This window comes from Dromaius novaehollandiae, chromosome 17 (assembly GCF_036370855.1).
Source record: "Dromaius novaehollandiae isolate bDroNov1 chromosome 17, bDroNov1.hap1, whole genome shotgun sequence".
Taxonomy (NCBI): Eukaryota; Metazoa; Chordata; class Aves; order Casuariiformes; family Dromaiidae; genus Dromaius; species Dromaius novaehollandiae.
Window position 1 is genome coordinate 11,065,663 of NC_088114.1, and position 20,514 is coordinate 11,086,176.

The following is a 20,514-nucleotide window of genomic DNA, read 5'->3' on the forward strand; positions in this document are numbered from 1 at the left end:
TGACTGTGGTGTAAGCATTCTCTTTGGTGGAACAGGAAAACACTATGTCCATCTGCCATCCAATGCCATCACATTTTCATGACATCATCTAGCCTAGAGACTGTCCCAGCTCTTTTGACAAAAATCCCTACTCCGCAGCTATGTAATTTATACAGATTAAAAAAAAAAAAAAAAAAATCTGTGTACAGGCCAAGCTTCTGAAACCTTATATTCCCTTGTTTTGCTGGGAGAAACGTCCCTTATTGCTCCAATCTCAAGAGTGCTCAAATTGAGTTCAATTGGACATCCCACAGACAAGCTTCCTCAAGGATTAGTCCATGATGATTGATTTAGTGAACACAAAGTGGTTACTTAAAGTATTATCAATTGCTTAGAATAAACTTGAAAAAGGAAATAGTAGGAAGAGGAAGAATACTTGCTTTTCTCTCAGGTGATCTTAAATCAGATTTGAAACTGGATGAAAATATTTACACTGATTTATTTCACCTTAAGCTAAGCTTAAAAAAAACCCCAAACAAAAAAAAAAAACCCTCTCCCTCTTTGCAGAGTGAAAAGTCCTGAAAAGTCCTCTTGGTAAACCTTGACTCAGTAACACTGGTACATTACTTTATGTGGTGGAGATGCTATAGAACTTGTGTCATGGTCTTTCCAACAGGTGTTTTGACATTTCTTACTCTGCATAAAGGGTATCTAGTAAAAATGGGAGGCCAATAACACCAGACTCTAACCAGTAGACATCTTATCCAGCAGTAGTTTGGGTGGCTCTGCCAAGCAGTTCAGCACGGCACAGGTCCAGACGACACCATGAGCCATAGCTGCAGCAATGGAGCTCTGCCTTCTACATCTTTTTTATTATTATTATTTATTTAGGAGGTGCTCTGTGATCTCAGTGTTCGTACTTCAGGCAAGGAGTGTGTCTTATTAATTCCGTGATCTGACTTGTTGGAAATTTCCAAGAAGCCCTGGAGAAGAAAGATGACCTGCTGCTTTCCTGACATCAAAAATAATAGCATCAAGTGTGGGGTAACTGCAGTGTTGCTTAATGGTTCCACAATGACGAAGAAAAGACCTGAATCCCCAAATCTACTTCACATGACATTTCAATTAAAATGATTTAAAAAAATGACCAGGACTGTAACAGCTCACAAAAAATAAAGCAAATAAATGCATTGGTAAAAAATGTTTTTCTCCACATGGAATGTGTGTATGGGGGAAAACGTGTTTTTCAGCAAGTCTAAAAAGATACTAGACACTGGACTTCTTCAAAGTTTTAAGCTAAGATTTGCAAATGTGACTACTGATTTTGTGTGTTTAAGTGTCCTGATGAATCTGTCAACCATTCAAACAAATTAAATCAAATTATTGCTAATATTGAGACAACAGTAATCCTGGGGTGATAGGTAGAGAAGACACAGAATACAACACTGTCTTTTGGTTATATACACCAATTATACAACATAGCATGGTCCTCACTTGGAATCTCCCTATTACCACACTGATCTTGAGCCAAACTATCAGCAACATAAAAATTGTGATATCCCAGCCATCTACAGAGTCTTCAGAGCAAATGTAGCAAAAGAAACCGCAGAATATTAATTCAGATATAGCAGTCATTTTTTTGGCATTGCTGTGTTCTTGCCATAATTTCTGTGGGTAACTGAATTTCTGCTGACGGATACAGCCATGGAAAGCATCTTGCAAACCCACCTGCACAAGTCTTCACAGAAACAGAATAATAAAACTAATCCCAGCAAAATCTGCACCATAACTATTTTCAGGGTTAGGGAATGTAAAACCTTAGATATTTAACCACAGACTGTGACTATAGTTACCAAATGTAGGGAGGATGGCTCATTACAGTGCAGAAAAACCAAACCCCTGCCCTCCAAAATTGCATAGAAAGCCATCTACTTTTGAAAAATCAGTAAATTCAAGAAGAAAATTCCATAAGAAAGCATTTGTCAGGTAAATTATCATTTTGTTCGGTATTCCACATCCTGACACTCTCCAGAAGCAAAGAGCTGCCACAATTTACCAACATTTCCTGAACACAATGTGCTTCCAAGCCAAACCAGAGGCTGTGCTAACCCCACCAGCTACAGCTTTTCCAGAGCTGAGTGCAGTCTGATATCAACCTTATCCTCATCAAACAGTTACCTGTTCCAAGTGTTTACAGATGTTTCCCAGCTGTGTGAGAGGCTGCAGTTCTGACTTTGTTGTTAATGACACTTGGAAGATTTCCTTTAAAAATAGTTCAGGTCCACTTAATCTATAAGTCTTGGGGGTGAGGCAGAATTTGTGTCCAGCATTCACAGCCTGTTCTGCCAGTTGTCTCCATGCAAAACCAGAGCAGCTCTCACATATGACGAGCAGGATGTGGGAACCAAATCACTGCTTGGGCACTGTCAGTTCTTGCAAAGCTATTTCCAAACTATGGCTGAGGAGGGAGGTCGCTGAATTGCTTGTTTCCATATGAGCTAACTTACGCTTCAAGATTCAAGCAATCTGTGTCATGGAGGCCACTCAGGTACATTATAGAGGGACATGGCACTGGCTGGAAACTACACAGAAACAAAAGGACGATACATAAATGTTCTTGATGGTAGGAAAAGCTGGAATACGGCAGTAACAATTCACGCAGGAAAGATGGTATTATACACAAACAAACTGCCACAGATATAAGCATTAGCTCATGCGATAGGAAAATGCGAGGGGGAGGAACCCCCTTGTTTCTTGTTGCCAGGGGCGGCCATTAACAACAACCCTGTCCTCCTCAGGGGCTAATGAAGCCCTTTTTCACCCAAGCTGGGTGGGAAGGTTAATTCCAGAATTAGCATATGCATGGGAGACTCCTCTCTGCTTCCTCAGATAACATCGCAGACTGACCCCGTGCTCTGCATTGACAGGAACGCTAAGCCTCACAGATCATCACACTACATTCATTACTTATGTCCACAAATCTTCAGCCATCCTGTTTATTTGCAGTCTCATTTCCAGGTTCGGCTCTCTGTGGAGAATACAACTGTGGATGGCTTGTTAGGGGCCTGTGGGAGTGGCCAACCTGTGTGTTAGGGCACTTGTGAAGAACATCTGAGTTCACAGGAGAAACTCAGCAGCTCCAAGATGGCCTTTTCCCTTCAGTGTTCTAGTTAATTATAGCTTACCTCACTTCTCCCCATGACAAATCCCCTTTGTCCTTTGCATGACCGTGCTATTAAGTGTAGCATGCTCGGCACTGACAGGTGACAAATGAAGTGGAAGTTGGTTTGCCACACCAACCCTTTTTGATGGGGTTTACTGGGCTGGGCCTTGCAGGCTAAGCCAATTTCCCTTCCCTGATATTCTGCTCACTGGTGCTGCTTTGTGAAGGTTCCTACTTCCCACTATGAGGGTAGGGGGTGTCCTCTCCCGGCACCTCAGCCAAAATCATCAGGATGGAGCAGCTGTGGCAGCATGTGTGGAATATTCTGTTGATGACTGAATTATAACGCCTAGATTTTTTTCTAGATACAGAAGAAAGAGGGGATGAGAGGAAATCAAAGCACTGCTGTAGTGCTGTAAGACTCACAGGCAGCATGTTAACAGTAACAGTGGCCTAGACCAAGCCCTCACTTTGGAAAACAGTAGTGGAAGAGTAGTCTACTGGAAAGCTACGCTCCCTTCCAAGCCAAGGTAACATCTCTCTCATCTAGAACTGAACTTGCTGTACAGCTTCCAGCAAACACAAGTCTTCCCAAAAGACTGGTCAGCCTGTTTTCAAGACAACTTGCAAAGAAGGGAGCAGGAAGGGTGATTTGTGCCCAGTAACAAAATAAAACACGAAGACATCCCATGTAGTAGACACATAAAGCTGAGCTCTGCACATCAGAATGCTCCCTAGAGAAGGAGTCAAAGAATCAAAGCAAAGGAGCAGTGATACAAATAGCCTGACTTTTCAAACACATCAAAGGCCAGAAAACAAGTCCCTCTCTACCCGAGGGACCAAGATAGAAAAGATCTAATAGAGAATTCAAATGCCATAATCACATAATCCAATAAGCTACAGTTAAACCAAAACACCTCTTTAGTGAACATCCATGAGTGGGAGAGAAAACGGCTCTGAAGTCCTTAGCAATGATGCTTTCTTTCACCTCTCCCTGTTCACACATCATCTCCTACCAGTGGGACAGATCTGAAGGTTTGTTCTTGTCATCAAATTTCCACAAGAGAAAATAGAAAAGAATGGATTTCAACAAAACTGAGAAACGCTACAGACTGACCAGTCACTGATAGCAGAGCAGTGTGGGCTGGACTGACTTGCCATGGAAGAAGCTGGTTAAAGCATTTATGGGACAAAGATATGGGAGAAAGAATATTGGGGATCAGGGCAGAGGCTGGGAAGGAAAAAAGGAAAAGAAGAATGCCCTCTCCAGACCGCTGCCAAGGTAAGCTCCTGTCTGTATCCTCCCACAGTACCCCACCTCTTATTTTGGACACCTTAAATCCTCTCTTCCAGTCCCATATGATCTCTTCTCCCTTATCTTTTCTGAATGTCTCCCTCTTGTCCCATCTGGGCTCCCTCCACCCCATGTACCTGCTCTCCTATGCGCAGATGATCTTTTCCAACATCTTTCTATCAAGTCTGCCAAGCGGGGAGAGGGCCTTTACTTTTGCTATTGTACCGCAGTGGCAGCTGCACGGCCTGTAATGAGTCTGAGCTAGGATTACCTTCCTCTGAGGTTTGTGTACAGCTATCTTTTTGGTTACAAATAGCACAGGAAGAGAATCTCCCTTTGATGTTAGCTTTGGTATCAACCAGGAGCATTCTCTCTCCTTTGACATGGTACGTAGGTCTATCCTCTTCTCCTTTGAAACTCAGACAAATGGATTGGAGTAGATCTAGGAGGAAACTTTGACATGGCCTGAGGTGGACAGACCAAGACTTTCATAACCCTTTCTTTGACAGAAAGCCCATCCCTGTCCTAGTGCAAATAATCATGGAAAATGAGTTTTACTGACTTATGCATCCCTTGGGTATTCACTTTTACACCAGTCTCCCCAGTGCAGTCAGTGAGAAAAGAGCAGTAAATCTTCATAAAACATAGTAGGTGATAACAGCACCAGGAAGGGTCATTTCCCCTTGCAGAGATAAGAGCAGGTGAGTACCAGTCAACAGGTATAAAGCCAAAGGAAGAGAGGCCCTTACTTCTAATAATTTTGTGTATACAGATGCTTCTGAGGAATCAAAACATTATTCAGTGAATAGATACATAAGTAGCTGAATTAGCATTCATAAATACATTAACCTTGCACTGGCAGAATTCCACCAGTACCTGCTCTCCACCATTAGGACTTTTCTTTCTGTGCAGTCTCCCGTCCACCAGCTCCTCTTCCATTTCACAAGTCATGTGTTAATCTCTGTCTTCTCTGCCTAAGAAAATAATATGCCCATGAGATATTTTATAAAGTGCTTTGCTGAAATCTAGCTAGATGTCTGCTGATGATCCACGACAGTTAAGTTTTCTTATTAAAGAAAGACATTAAATTAGTTGTAGACATGAGGACAGTAGAGAACTGGTTGAACTGAACTTTGCCATGCAGCCTTAGAACGTCACATTTCTGCTCCCGCTAACAGCAGTTTCAGGCCTGATTCCTCTGTCTCCACAGTGAGTGCAAAGTGAAGGCACCTGCACGCAATGCTGGGGAGGGGTGAGAAAGAAGGTTGGAATCCAGTGAGAAAGCACTTTTTCTTCTATTTAAGTAATCACTGTGGAGGGGAGCAGAGCTTGATGCAACCTTTACGATCCTAAGAGCGGGAATTAACTTATTAGAAAACATTGGGCAGTAACCCAAACACATGACCCTCATCTGGAATAAAGCCAGAAAGGGGTCATCAACTCTTTTAAACCCTTTGCTTTATGCAATACGAAATCACTTACTGTTGATGCAAAACATGACAGTACTGGCATAGGTTATTCAAGAAAAATCCATTACCTGATAGGCCACATACATATCTCTGTAACAGAGCAGCGTGTGTGTGCAGAACGTTCATACCAACTGTACAGTGAATTTCAGAAACAGGGAAATAGCAGAAATGGAAAGGAAACGGTGAGTTGTTGTATATGATCTTTTACATGGTGCGTTATTAGTTGATCTATGTAGCAAGAGCCCCATAGAGTTAGTTCCTGATAAATTCGTGAGGCATGTGCTTTTGATTGCATAGTGCTCTTCTCACATCTTGCTGTTTCCAGCTCCCTCTTCAGCCAGCTTCCGGAGGTGGTTTTCCACCTCACATGGTAAATTGATGCTATAGATAAGAAGGACTATTCCGCATCAGTTGCCTCTTCCAACATACCACATTCTGGAAGGGACGAGATGTCTTAAGAAGTCCGAAGTTTGGGAGATGGCAGTGCAAGCAGGCTGACTGAAGGGGTTACAACTCTCCTTTTAATATGCTCAGCATGTGTATTCATGCATGGAGGAAATGACTGAGAGGGACCAGTTCTCAATGAGTTGGCTTAAGACAAAGATGATCATGCTGTACCTGTGCAGCTGGTGCATTCCCAGGTTCACAAGTAGCTTAGCGGAAAGATGGTATTCCCTATTAAATTGAGTGAGAGGAAAACTCTTTCAGGGAGAATACAATATGAAAGAAAGAGTATATAAATTTAAGAGGTGCATTAGTTCCTGGCTTAGGCCTCAGATGTCACATTCTGTAGTCTGAACTTAATGTTAGTCTAAAGCTATACTGTATGAGCGCAGCCAGACCTAAGAAGTAACTGGACACATTGGAACCAGCATGAAACTCAGCATCAGTTAACCAGCAAATGCTTAATCAGCTTTTTGGAAAGGTTGTACCACACATTGGGTACTATATTGTTTATGCAGACATGTTTCAGATCAGTATTAAAGATGACTTGGAGCGCATTGTGGCATTCCCTAGTTCTCAGCCTCAGTGCTGCTCTCACTGAAGCCAACGATAACCTCAGCGAGCATTGCACCTGTTCAGGGAAGCGGAGAGGATAACTCTTCTCAAACCCCATACAGCTCTACAGTTCGCATCTGCTCAGTGTCTATAAACAATAAAGCTAGTTGGGGGCACAAAGGCTTCCTCTGGTTATTTTTATTGGGCAACCTCTGTATTAGGATGAGCCAGGATTGCTAATATATGCCAGGACTGCATAAATAAACACATGCATAACAAAGTAATGAAACCTAAAGAGCAGGCAAGAATGGCATATCTACAACTCAGAACCTGCTTCGGCATCTTCGCAAACAGTGAATTGTGGAAAGAGCTGCTTTTCAGCACAGGCACAGCACTTACTTCTGAAGTGTGCCAGGGAGGAGGATGGAGTCTTGGGAAGATTGCTGGCATTTGAACCAATTGCTACAGTCTGAAGAACTGTGATGAAGGCACACTTCAGAGTCACAACGCTGTGACCCACCACAAGGTAGGGAGCACTGGCTTGGAAAAAGTGACCAAACTAGAGCTCCTGTGCTCTAGGGAGAGAGGCACCAGAGCAGATATATTGCAGAATGATCTATGTCTCAGTTTCTCCATCCATAAGACTTAGAGCTGGGAGACATACAGCGAGGAGAGGACCTGCATGAGCCAAGGACTGTGTGCTGCACTTGAACATCCTTGCTAGGAGAGACAGGCCAACAAGGAGATATTTCCTCACAGAAGGCACTAGTGCACCACTGTTTGATAAAGAGAGAAGTCTTTTGGTGTCCAGATACTCAGCTCTGATCTAGTGGGTGGTGCAAGAACTCCTGTCCTTTTAAACTTCCTTGCTAACCGTGGCACCTTGGGAGACACAATAATTAGCATAATTGACCAATGCAGCCTCTAATAATGTACAATGTGCTCATTAACCCAATTAACCCCACACAGCACAACAACCATCACAAAAACAGTAGGCTGAGCAACTGATGTGGCGGAGGCAAATGGCCGCTTGACAGCCCTGCTACATCCCAGCACGCTGACATGACGCTTGCAAGGGCTGAAGGCAACTCCCAGTGGCGGGACCCCCACTCAGCTTACAGAGGAAGCACACTGCCACCTGAGCTGACACCTTAGCCAGGCACTCAGCTTTCCTCAGCTCTGTCCCAGGGCAATAGAAGGGCTTCCCCTCCCACAAGGTTTTGCCTGGAAGGGGCTGGTGCATTTAATTAAGCACTATGTATCAAACCCCCCTCTTTTCCACCCCCCTCCTCCCTGAAAGTCTCAGGTGGGATTCACTTGCCTGCTTTTGCTGCTGCTTAATTCAGTCAGGCTGGTAAATAATTCAGCAGGCACTCAGCCAACAAACAAACAGGCAGGCAGCACAAATGGCAGAAAGGGAGATGGAAGAATGAGAGACAGAGAAAGACCAAATGGGAGAGTGACGGCCTTTGCAGGAATTCCTTTTCTACAGGCAAGACTTCAAGCAAGAAATGGTGCTTGCTTCTGCATTCCCTGCAGTGATGCTCTAATACCCTAAAGCAGCAGCAGGCCTGATTCTCTGCCTGACACTGCTGTGACCTACTAACAACTCACTGGTTGGAGCCCCACTCAACAGAGCCCCCAGCTTGTGCTTAGCTTTTGAGGAGGGCTTTGGTGGCCTGCTTAAGCCCTTCCACTTTGAAATCTCTCCATAATGGGCACCAGCAGCTCTTGAGCTAGAGCTGAAGTCTGTATCATTGACTCAAGTCTATTTAGGCCTCTGTTTTCCCAGCTGTAAGAGAGGAGATGAAAATCCTTCCCCACAGAGGTCTCAGAAGGCCCAACAAATATGAGCAAGTCTCGGAGGCTGACAGTTCTTCTGATGAAACACCAGCCTTGGCACTTCCCGTTCAGGGGTCACAGAGCACTTGCAGCAGTGCTCTTTGCATCGTCCCATGTTAGAGACGGGCAAACGAACCCAGGCTGTTTTCCTGACCTTCCCACAGTGCAGCACATTAAGTGACACGGCTGAGGAAAGCTTCTCGTTTTGCCAGTTCTGTGCACCACTCACAGCATTTAGGTTATTTGCACGAGTGACCTGTGGGACTCTTGCCTCCATGCAGCAACCTAACTTTGCAGAAGCTGGTTGGAGAGTAGATGCAACTCAGTAGCAGCAATGAAATGTTTTTAGGAAAAAAAAAAAAAAAAAAAAAAAAAAAAGGCAGAACAACCCCAGTCTTACAATTTCTGATTTTAACAGGAGGGCCCAGCTCAAAGCCAAGCTGTCACCACTTTGGGTCCTGACGTGCCATGCTGCTATCCCATGTGTAGGTGCAGGAACAAATGACCAGGCACATGTAGCAGAACAGATGGAAGACTACACTGATTCTCACGAGCGCCTCCCCTCTTCTCCAACCAACAACATTTTTCTGAGTCTCCATGAGCTTCTAGGGTTGCTCCTCTACCACATCATCATGCAGAAAGTGAGCAGGCAGCAAGCACTAACTTGTTGAGTGTCAGTTCTCAGACAAGAGATTCCCTAACCCCAGCCAAGCAGAAAGCTACAAGTATTGCAGGAATCTGCTCCAAACAGGCTTGCTACAGTGACACTTCATCCTGTTAAACAGTCCCATTCAGCCTCCCAGACATTTCACATGAGAGTCGGCTTTTCCAGAGAAGTCCAGGTCCCCAAGTCAATCACAGAATGAATCTGAAATCCACATTTACAAGCACTGCTGATTTTTCAGTAACATTGCTCTTTCCTGCAAGGCATAAGGTCCTGCATAGTTCAAGGCACAGAGTGATTCCAGCACAGAACTCCGGAGTTTCCTCACTCTAGTGCGTGTGCAGGAGGCTGCCAAATTGTCACCACTGGGGAAAGCCAACTTGAATACTGTAATCCTGGCAGATCTAGGGTGGAAGGATAGAGAATTTACTCTTTTCCCTGTGCCTGCTCTGCACATGGCAGTGGAGGAGGAAGGGTTAAGGATAACGAGGAACAGCTACGGCATGGTCTTAACATTCACAGAGATTTTGGCCCATTAATTCTGGAGCAGTCAGAGCTGCACAGAGCCCTGGGGGGTGCTTGTGGCAGCTCCACTCCACTCCCTCTCCCATCTGTTCCAGAGGTATTTTGCAGAAGGGAAGAAGTTGTGCCTGTAGTGTATTGACCCTTTGGAGCAACATAAACTCAGAGTATTTCAAGAGAGTATTAATAGCAGCACAAGGGTAGACAACCCAGTGCTGGGTACTGGACACAGCTGTATCTTACGTCTTCAGACACAACAAGAATTCTGTGCAAGAGACAAGGTGCACAGAAAGTAGTTATTTTTTGTAAGCTATAAAGGTTCTGAATGCAAAAAATTTTGCAATGCATTTTGGAAGGCTTATCAGGGATGAAAGCTACCTGACTCTCCGCCAGGAAAAGTGTCACATGAGACTAATTGACTGAGCTCCTACTTGCTTCCACTTGTGATAACCTGGCCAACATACCTGAACACCTCTCCTGTTTTTCCAGACCTGGACTGGAACAACCCGATGCAGCCAACACATCCGTAATACACTTGGCATTCTAGTCCATAAATGCACATTTTTTCTACTTTTATTACTTAGCCATATCTGTTGCCTCTCCTGATCTGTCATGGTGTCAGTTTTACAAAAGACTTGCGGCAAAGTATATTGGGCCTAACTACCACAGTTTAAAAAGGAAAGAGTTTGCCTCTTATTTCTCCTGCCTAGAGTCCTGCATCTCCTACCAAACAATGTCTAATCACATGAAGGGTCATAAAAATGAAGTGTCTGAGCTGCGAAAAAAAATATGCAATCTCTTATTAAAATCAGCTACTGTGTTGCAGCCTTGGAAGGTAACAAGTGTTGTACCTGTATTTTAAAAAGGCCCCTGAGGTTTTCTGTAGAGCTACAGACTCAAAGGCTGTATGCTGGTAAATTCATTTAGATGTTAATTGAAAATAGGAATAATAATACAGCTGTTTCATGATGGTCTGTGAACAGAGTTTTTGCAAAGGAAAATCCCATCTTACTAATCCATTAGAATTCTCTAACTGTATCGGCAAATATAGAGGACAAAAGACAGTATTGTCAAGCACCAGAAATACAAATTCTACCTTACCTAAAAACTGACTTCCATAAAAATATATTCCAACAAATGGAGAAAACTTTTTGATGATTCAAGGTAAACACTCTGCTATTTAGTCTAAAAACACAAACAGTAAACCAAAACATTTGTAGTGGGGATTTCTGAGATGCTTAACATACAATAGTGATGAACTTATTAAAGTTATTTTGAAAAGGGTTTCTACGCACAGAATAACGAATTAGCAAACAACTGTATCGATATGGCTGATTGGTTTCAGATGGCCATCTAAACATCCTGTGAAAACATCAATCCGTGAATATAACAACTTAGGAAGCTTCAGTGCACTACAGGTTTTATGAAATGAAATCCAAATCTAAGCACTACTGAGAGACACTGAAAAGGTCTGTCTGTCATAAACTGCTAGAATCCCTCTAGACTGTGACTGGTGTGGCAGACACACGGACAGTAGACTTTAGGGGTACCTTACACACAATATGCTCTTTAGATGAACTACTACATTGTTCTATGCTGATTCCTTGCTACAACGTATGTAACCAGTTTGCATGTGAGGATTGCTGCTGAGGTGGTAGCGGAGAGAAATGAATTTCAAAGGAGATGACAGAGCATCGTGCAAACATCTCTTAGATTATCAGTTCTCTGAATCTATCCGTGGAGCCACATAATTACATGATAATTGCCAAACTCTGGGAAGGAGAAATACCCTTTGCAAGAGTCAAAGACATGTAGGTTGGTTTATTAGCATGTTCCATGTGAACATCCTCAGTCTCATTGAAAGGGAAAGCAAAGCAGTGGAGAAGTGACTGAGTATATGTATGTACACAGTGACTACAGGAGAGAGAAGTTTTTTCAGGATAAGAAAAACTAAGCATTTACTTGGCCAAAAAAGAGAAAAAAAACATCAACACAATGAATACCTGTAGAGTTGTAACTGCTGGGCCTGGTGCAATTAAAAAAAGTGAGGACCCAGAAAGACATTCAAGAAGCAGATGCATTCTGCAGGTGGGTAACAAGGCAGACAGCCTGTCAGAAAGCACAGTGCTCCTGGAGATGGCTGAGACACCGTCATGCTGTCACAACCTGAAGTTAGGTGTGGTGGCAGCATGGCAAGGAGCGAGGCTGACTCCCTGGATCAGCGCTCCACTCTACCTAGCGTTTAGTTACCTACCACTCATGGTGACAACAGGTTAAAAGGGAAGCAGGGCTACAGCTGCCCATGTCTGGGTACTGCTTTTGGGTTCAAGCCTGGGCCCACTTTGGGTGAGCAGTGGAGTCATGTGATGCCTTCTTACAGCAGTTCACAGCCGGGTCGTGCAAACCCTTTCTGGTTTTGACTCAGGCAGGCTCATGTTCCCTGAACCTCAGTCCGAGATTTTGTTTCAAATACACACTGGCCCTCCAAGCGTAACCACAGCCAAGATCAGCCTGGTTGCAAGCCAAACATTCACATGGTTTCCACCCCAAATCGTAAATCCCACCCTGTCACCTGGAACTGAGCCCATTCTGCTCAAACCTCAGTGTGCATTTGGGGGAAACCTGACCCCGGTTCACTGAAAGGTTTGCAAATCCAGCCCATGTTCTGGGTTTGTAACAAAACCTCCAAAGCAGACAAAATGCCCTTGGTTTTAGGGTTCATCTGGATCTTGTTGCCAGAGTCGTGGTGTCATCTAGCGGTGACAGCTTGTATGGGCACACAAGCACACCACCCACCTCCACTCTCCAAACATCCCCTGAAGAAAGTGGGTGTATTGTAATTGCAGGTCCAGTGAAAAAATCTCTCCCGAGGTACATCAACTTTTTGAGGGACAGAACAGCCTCACTATTTCAGCAAAAGCCATTCATCTCACAGAGAACTTTTTGCAAAGGCTTCCTAATAAAGTGAAGGGTAAGCTCCGATTTTCCTATTGCTTCCACACAATTAGTAAGCACAGTCTCCTAGGCAAAGGACAAACCACGGTAACTTTGAGGGAAAGCAATCAGTTGGAAAGAAGTTTTAAACCCAAGGGTCCTCCTCAGCGTAAAAGTTGCATCTACCTGAAATGTCTCTTTTACCTACTACTGTTGCCAGTAGTACCCACAGGTCCCAGTATATAAGAGGAAAAGGATTCTGTTTGAAATCGCACTTTGAGGGCTCCCTTGCATAGCTGCGCAGATGTGCTCAGTTCTCAAAAAACAGCTGCTGATTTTTTGGATCCCAAATTTACATCCTATTGGATACAATTTTCTCAAGTACTGAGCAGCCAAAGCAGCTTCCAAATTCAGAGCATATCATTTATTTTAAAAAACAAAAAAACAAAAAAAAACCCAAGAGTAAAAACTCTGTCTCTCATTTGAAGCATTTCTGAAGGGATTTGGCCCACCATATGTCCCACGTGATGGGGTTTTGGCAACATAAATTCCTGCTCCTCAGTGAAGCTGTGGGAACTGACTGGTATACCTGTTCATAAGCCTACCCTGGTTTTAAGGAACCTTCAGTAAGATCTGAGATAGCGTTCTACCTTTCAGCTGAGACAAAGCGGGAACACAAACAGGATTGGTTATCCAGGCTCAGCTGATGTAACTCAATTACCATCAGTCCTGTTCCCATAGCCTCAGGCACTGCATTGAGTCACTTTTCCCACAAGTTGATATGAGCTCCATCTCAAAGGAAAGAAAAACTCTCTTCAAGCTGGAAGAATGATCACAATGTCAGCAGAGAGGCAGGGAAAGAACTAATTTCAGCACTGTCCTGGAAACCAACTGGGTCTTCAGGTCCCTGACATTCTTTCGAGGTTTCATCATGGATACAACTCAGGCGTTTCCTTTGCAGGTTTGTCTTCCTACCTAGACCTTAATCCCTCCCTCTGATCTAGTCATCCTGTCTGCAATCTAATGAGCTTCAAACTACTGTGTATTTGTTTGCCCCCCTCTGTTCCAGCTCTGATCTGTGATACAACTCAGCTGTGGCTGTACTTGCTTCTTTCTCTATTGTCTGAGGTTGCAGTCTAGAGGCTGGGTTGGATGCTGAAAGGATTGAAATCCAAATTTTGAATCAGTTTACACGTGGGGCAAGAGGGAGAAAGCACTTCTCGGAGCCCAAGTTTCTCTTGCTATCCATCCCTTGACAGTGCTTTTTAAGTCTAGTAACAGCACAGACCAGGGCTACCTTCATGACAGAGGATTCCAAACATCTGATCTTACTTTTGTCCTAAACAGCAAGGGAAAGATGATAACCACTGCTGGCCTGGATTTGAAATGACCACGGCAGTTATTCATAACCAACTCAGTGAGCTCCTTATATCTGCATTGATTCAAAAGGTTTCCTTCTCTTGGACCTGGTTTCTTCCCCCATCCTACCACCTGTGTTATGCTTATTCTGTGACACTTAAAGACTTCACAGTGCCATCTAACCTCTCTGTCCACTGAGAAGATGGAGCCCAATGTGATTGCTCAAAGCTAAGGGAGAAAATTTAAAACTATTATTAGTTGGGGAGGTTTCTATTTTTTAGTTAGTACTCATTAATTTTGACAAAAATAATGGACAACTTTATACTGGAGTTGCATATAGAGTACCTTTTACCCCAAAGCAGTTTTTCAAAATGTATGTGCACAGAATCACAGAAATGCAGCCACTTCTGGAGATAAATACAGCTGCTGCTTGTCCAGCACAGTGTGATAATAAAAAGGAGAACTACCACATTGTCCAGGGCAAACCTCTGTTCTTGGTAAACGTGCTATGGATTTCTGCATGCTTGCTATAGCAGAGGGGACCCATACATTTAAAGACTTCAGCTGAGACAATGCAGAGTCAGCAAAATGCATTTCCTTTATGTCTCTCAGATGGTCAAAAACCTCCCCAGCATAATATGCCAGGATACAAACTCTGCCAGGCTCTTGAGCAATTTCATATCTGGTATTCAGGTACTTTGCTAGCTCTGCCATTCAGTGCCTGCTCTGACAGACAAACCACAACTAAAGGTCACTGCAAGGTTCTTCCTGCCACTGGCTTGCCTTAGAGCAAAGGCAGATTTGGTTCTCTCTCCAAACGCCAGGCCCGCGTCTCCCAGGCACTACTGCTTGTTTCGGAGTGCCCTCTGCCGCCCAGCCCACAGAGCTGCGAGGCCGTCGAGGAGGCCGAGGAAATTAGCGGGATCTCGACAGCGACAAACAGCAGTCAGCATGGTGCGGCTTCACAGGTCAGCTCAGAGGCCCTGTGTTAGCGCTGAGACCCGATTTCAGGGTCTGGTCCTAACTGCCAGAGCTCTAAAGGCAAGGGGTTTGCAAAGCGCTGCCACCTACCAGGGGTGCATGGACAATCGAATTTTAGGTCTCCTATGTTCATCTTCTGGCAGAATTGTAACTCAGCTCACATCCCACACCTCACAAAGCTCTTACCCAGTTCTTGTCATCACCCACACCTGGGACAGAGAGCAAGGCAGATACTCCATGCACCAGCATTGCTAGGATACTTGCTTTGCAGCCACAGGAAGCAGCTATACCCTTCATTTCCACCCAACCCAAGTCATGCAAAGTGAAGGGTAACCCCTGCCTCCAGAGCGAAATAGGAAAGCTGGCTTCAACCCTGTCCTAGAGCAAGAGCTGGAGCCTGGAATCCCTTTCAGGAGAGCCTGGACAACTGCACACGATTTCCATCTAGGTGGTCAGAGATCAGATATTCTAGGAGATTTCTACCGACTTACAGCCTCTAACATTTGGAGAATTGTTTAGTCAGTCACACATCCTCCTGGCTCCAGGAATGTTCACCCCTACCCAAACAAGGTGGGTGCTTGCCTTGCCAACATCCCTTTACGCCAGGCGAAAAGGGTAAGTGACGTGTTCAAGCTGGTACAGGCAGCCAGGATTGACACCAGGATAAAAGTTTCTGATTCCCACTGCCAGAATATAAGGTGTTTCTGCAAATCTTTTACTTACCCAGGCAATAAAGTCCTTTCAAGCCCAACACCCGTAAGTAGCCTCATTAGATCACTCACTTGTGTACACTTGGCTACCATGCATGCACAGCCCTGCCCTGGGCAAGAAACGGCTTTGCAGTAAGTATAGGATTCTCTCTGTAACAAACTTGGGTATTGAAGCTGCTAGGTTTGTGTTCCAAAGAGCAGTGCAAGTTCTCATTAAGGAAGCAATTCACATGCACGCACGCACAGTTGCATGCATATAGTTTCCATCTGTATGGTAACAGCAAGCATCTTAGAAAGCTTAGATGTAGCATTTGAAATATATCTCACCAAGCCTTGCACAGGGGAAGAGAACTACACAATAGCAAGATACCATTTTCTCTCTTCTCTTTTTGTTTTCCAGAGGCATATTCCTCTCTGTGAGAGATCACTCTGAAGCCTCTCTGAGGATGGAATTCCATGACTCACCCCCTCTTACATCAGGATCAAAGTTACCGCTCTGTGTATTCACTCCTAACTAATACACTCAGCTGGCATTATTTCCTAAATTTGCTGGAATTCAGACTTTTTTTCCCACAGCAAAGCACAGTCTGTTTTGCCAAGCTTGCCACTGCAAGGCTGAGGCAAGTTGCACTAAAACACCACCAACCTAGACACATTCCTAGCTTTGCATCTGTAGCCAAGAAGGGGTTCTTTCACTTCCGGGGGGAAGAGCCTCGGTGTGCAGTACAACCTATGTGTGGGCACTTCTGCCCACCCTCCCAGCAATCACTCCCAGTTCCCTTTCCCTCTTCGCTGCCAGGCTTCCCTTGGGAAGAGGTGCCTGAATGGCATTGGGTAGATCACTCCTCCCCTTCACTGAACTGCCAGCCATTGCTGTCTGAATGCCTGACTATCACGATTGCCCATCTATGTCACCGTGTCATCCTCCCTGCTCTGCTACAGCCTTATCTTGCTCTCCTCTGGCAGGGCCATACAGCCAGGAAGGCAGCAAGCACACAGAGTCACGCGTAAGATTCATAAACCTTAACACAAGTGTGTTCTCAGTTTGTTGCCTCTGTACTCATCACTGAGGCTAACTATGGCAGCGCTGATTCTGGAGAGGGACATATTAGAACAAGAAGACTCACAGAAGCACTGTCACTGCTATTAGGCAACAGATACTGTACAAGGAATAAACGAAAAGATACCATGTAGAACTACAAACCTCTAGTAATAGGGCTGTTGCAGTTGTAACGGTCCATCAGAAAAGCAATCCTTTCGGGCAGGTTGTGCTATTTAATAAACCAGCTGATGCCAGGACTGCGTGCATCAGAGTTCATCTGCTTGGTCAGCTAAGTAGCTTATCTAATAAATATACTATGTCACCTTACAAACCTTGCTTCTTTGGGATTCTAACTCCTGTGACCTCTCAAATGCAGAATCCTGGGAAATATTGCAGAATGGCTGGAAAAAAACAGGCCTGCCACTGACATACCATAGGTAGGAAACAGCTTGAGGTAGGCCTTTTTCACACCAGGCCTGGCAAACTAAAGCAGCACATCCAAACGTAATTTCAAGTTGTTTTTGGTGACAAAGTTCCGTCACAGAGCCTTTATCCAGAAATGACTGCCATGCACGCTTTTTGTGCGTGCCATGTGCTGCCCACCAGTCCCTGTTACATGGGGCAAGTAGATATGTCATGTTCTAAAACCACACAGCATAGGCACAGTCTTTTTACATACGGTCAAACACAGTTAATTATGATTTTAAGCTTCATCTGCATTTTGGACAAACCCTTTTGTTTACTGTTCTTTTTTAACAGTGTTCATTTGGAAGCAGTGGAATCGATGGGCATATTTATTGTGAAAAAAATGTATAATCCAAACTGCTCTGTTGGCAACAAACCCATTTTTTTTTCTGAGCATTTTCCAGAAATGAATCCAGCTCGTCTTCCCACGTTTGCTCATTTCATCTGCTCCGCCACTGAGTTCCCATTCTCTGCCCACACCAACCTCCGTGTGTGTCCCTGGTGCTATGCAGCATGTGCTGGATATCCGCAGGGGGTACAACCACCCTGCGCACCAGCCAGAACATCACACAGGCACATTGCACTAATGGAGCTGGATTGCTGCGCTCCAGTCTCTAACACACATAATGAGATTAGCATTTGAATAGTGCTGATCAAGTTACCAGTACCACTGAACCCTGGGTCCATCAGATGCAAATGAGTCACTATAAATTTTGCTCCTTTCTTAAGGGCTTTTTATATGCACGGCCAACACAGAAAGAACTGCCATGGGTACAGCCAGGGAAATCTGTCTCTCAGTGTGACCTGGGATTCCTGAGGGTAGAGAAACAAACAGGACCATCTTTGCTTTGATAAAACCTTTTTCTTTTAGAGCATTTTTTCCCTCTTTCTAACACCTTTTTCTTTCAGGGCTGCAGAGGCATCAGAACACATTCTAACATAAAGTTCAGAGACAAAAACCTTCAGAACATCAACATATAATTCTTAATTCTATCCATTCTTAGTTACCTGAGTGACATCTGAAAGTTTTGCGAGCCTCCTTGTGGAAAGGATTGTATCCTTCCCTGGTGGGAGGATGAAGGTGAAATAAGTCTATGCTGCCTCCAACTGCCTTGATTCAATGTCTCTGAAGTGCTTGGAATACACTGAGGCACCTTAGCAGTTTCTTCTCACTTCCTCCTCAGTCTCCCTAGAGGAAGATACAGAACACATCCCATTTAGGAAGAATCAGCTTCAGGGTACTGCTTTGCATGATTAAATGTAAACTAACTAATCCCCTCTGTATCTTAATGGATGCTCAATTACATGGGAGTTTTCTCCCATCTCTGCACGGTGGGCAGCACCGGAGGGGAGGGGAAGGGGGAGGAGACAGGCAACTTGTGAAAACGAGATCCGTAGATGTCAGCAGGTGAGCTTTGGCAAGCATGGCCACCAGAAACCAGAGAGAAAAGAAGTTACAAGAGCGCATCTTTCCTACTAACTAGGATTTTTAACACATTTGCAAGATTTCTACAGGCTTCATAGCAGAGGAAACAATACAACCAAGAGATCTCAACTATACTCATCTTAAGTTGTTAAAAAATGTCCTGCAAATACAACTGAACCAGCCTGTTCTTGTAATGAGCCCAGCTGACCTCTATATACATTCGGCTCCAGCTGCTCCTACTTTTCTGGGCAAATTAGGTCAGGTCAGCTCTCTAGGCAGCCTGGCTGCAGCAGGTAAAATGAGCGGCGAGCATGGAGAGCACTCAGACTCATTCACCCTCTGACTCGCCCCCCCGGGTGGCTTTACCGGCACTCTGCCTGGTGGGTGGAGGTCTGCAACTTCATAACGATACTACAAGCTTTTATTAGAGCATTATTAGGAAGTTTTCTACTATTATCCTTCATTTACCCTATACACATTCAAGACAGTGACTTCTCCCATCATCTCCATTTACTGCTAACAATTAACTGATCCTCTGGTCCTAACACCGCTCGAGGCACTCGCTTGGGTCCTCAGTTTGCGCGGCATGTTTATCTTCGGGTGCAGCACAGCAGAGTTTACCAAAACGTCAGGACTCCCCACCTCCCCCGAAGAAAGAGGAAGCCCTCCTGCGCAGCCACCGCAGCTCCGCGCCCTCTCCCAGGGCTACCCGAGAAAGCGGCTCGGACGGCAGAAACCTGCTGGGCGGGCACCCGGGCTGCCCCTCACCTTCCCCCCTGGGGCTGGACCCCCTCGGGGCTGCGGCCCCTCCGCGCCGAGCCGCCCTCAGGGCGGATCCCGCCTCAGGGCACCGCCTCGCCTCAGGGCGGGGTCCTCACAGGGGCCCCCCAGCACGCGCCTCGCCTCAGGGCGCGGCCCCGCCTCAGGGGGCCCCCCCAGCACGCGCCTCGCCTCAGGGCGCCCCCCCAGCACGCGCCTCGCCTCAGGGCGCGGCCCCGCCTCAGGGGGCCCCCCCAGCACGCGCCTCGCCTCAGGGCGCGGCCCCGCCTCAGGGCCCCCCCCCCAGCACGCGCCTCGCCTCAGGGCGCGGCCCCGCCTCAGGGGGCCCCCCCAGCACGCGCCTCGCCTCAGGGCGCCCCCCCAGCACGCGCCTCGCCTCAGGGCGCGGCCCCGCCTCAGGGGGCCCCCCCAGCACGCGCCTCGCCTCAGGGCGCCGCCCCGCCTCAGGGGCCCCCCCCCAGCACGCGCCTCGCCTCAGGGCGCGGCCCCGCCTCAGGGGGCCCCCCCAGCACGCGCCTCGCCTCAGGGCGCGGCCCCCTGCAGGGCGGAGCCCCTCACAGGAGACCCCTCCCCCCCGCCGCCGGGGCCGACCCGCCTCAGGGCGGGACCCACCTCGCGACGCGGCCCCCCGCAGTGCGCAGCCCCTCACACAGCGGCCTCCCCCGCCTCAGGGCTGCGCCCCGGTCCCGGTGCGGCACCGCCGAGCTCGGCTGCGGCGCTTCCCCGCGCCCCGTCCTGCCCTAGGCGGGCTGCGAGGGGGCGAGGCGCGTGTCCCCCCCCCGGGAGAGCCGCGCGCTGCCTCGGCCCGCGCTGGCCTCGCCCCGCAGGGAAAAGCAGCACGAAGCGGGGGGGGGGGGGGCAGTGCCTCAGCCCGGTTTCTGCTAC

General features: G+C 46.3%; 1 long non-coding RNA gene across 1 annotated transcript; it reads left to right on the top strand.

The window, feature by feature from the left end:
• Positions 1-13,601: 13,601 nt before the first annotated feature.
• Positions 13,602-16,461, top strand: LOC135330173 (uncharacterized). The gene is made up of 2 exons (XR_010391984.1): positions 13,602-13,827; positions 16,317-16,461. It is a non-coding gene; the product is annotated as an uncharacterized LOC135330173 (long non-coding RNA).
• Positions 16,462-20,514: the final 4,053 nt, after the last annotated feature.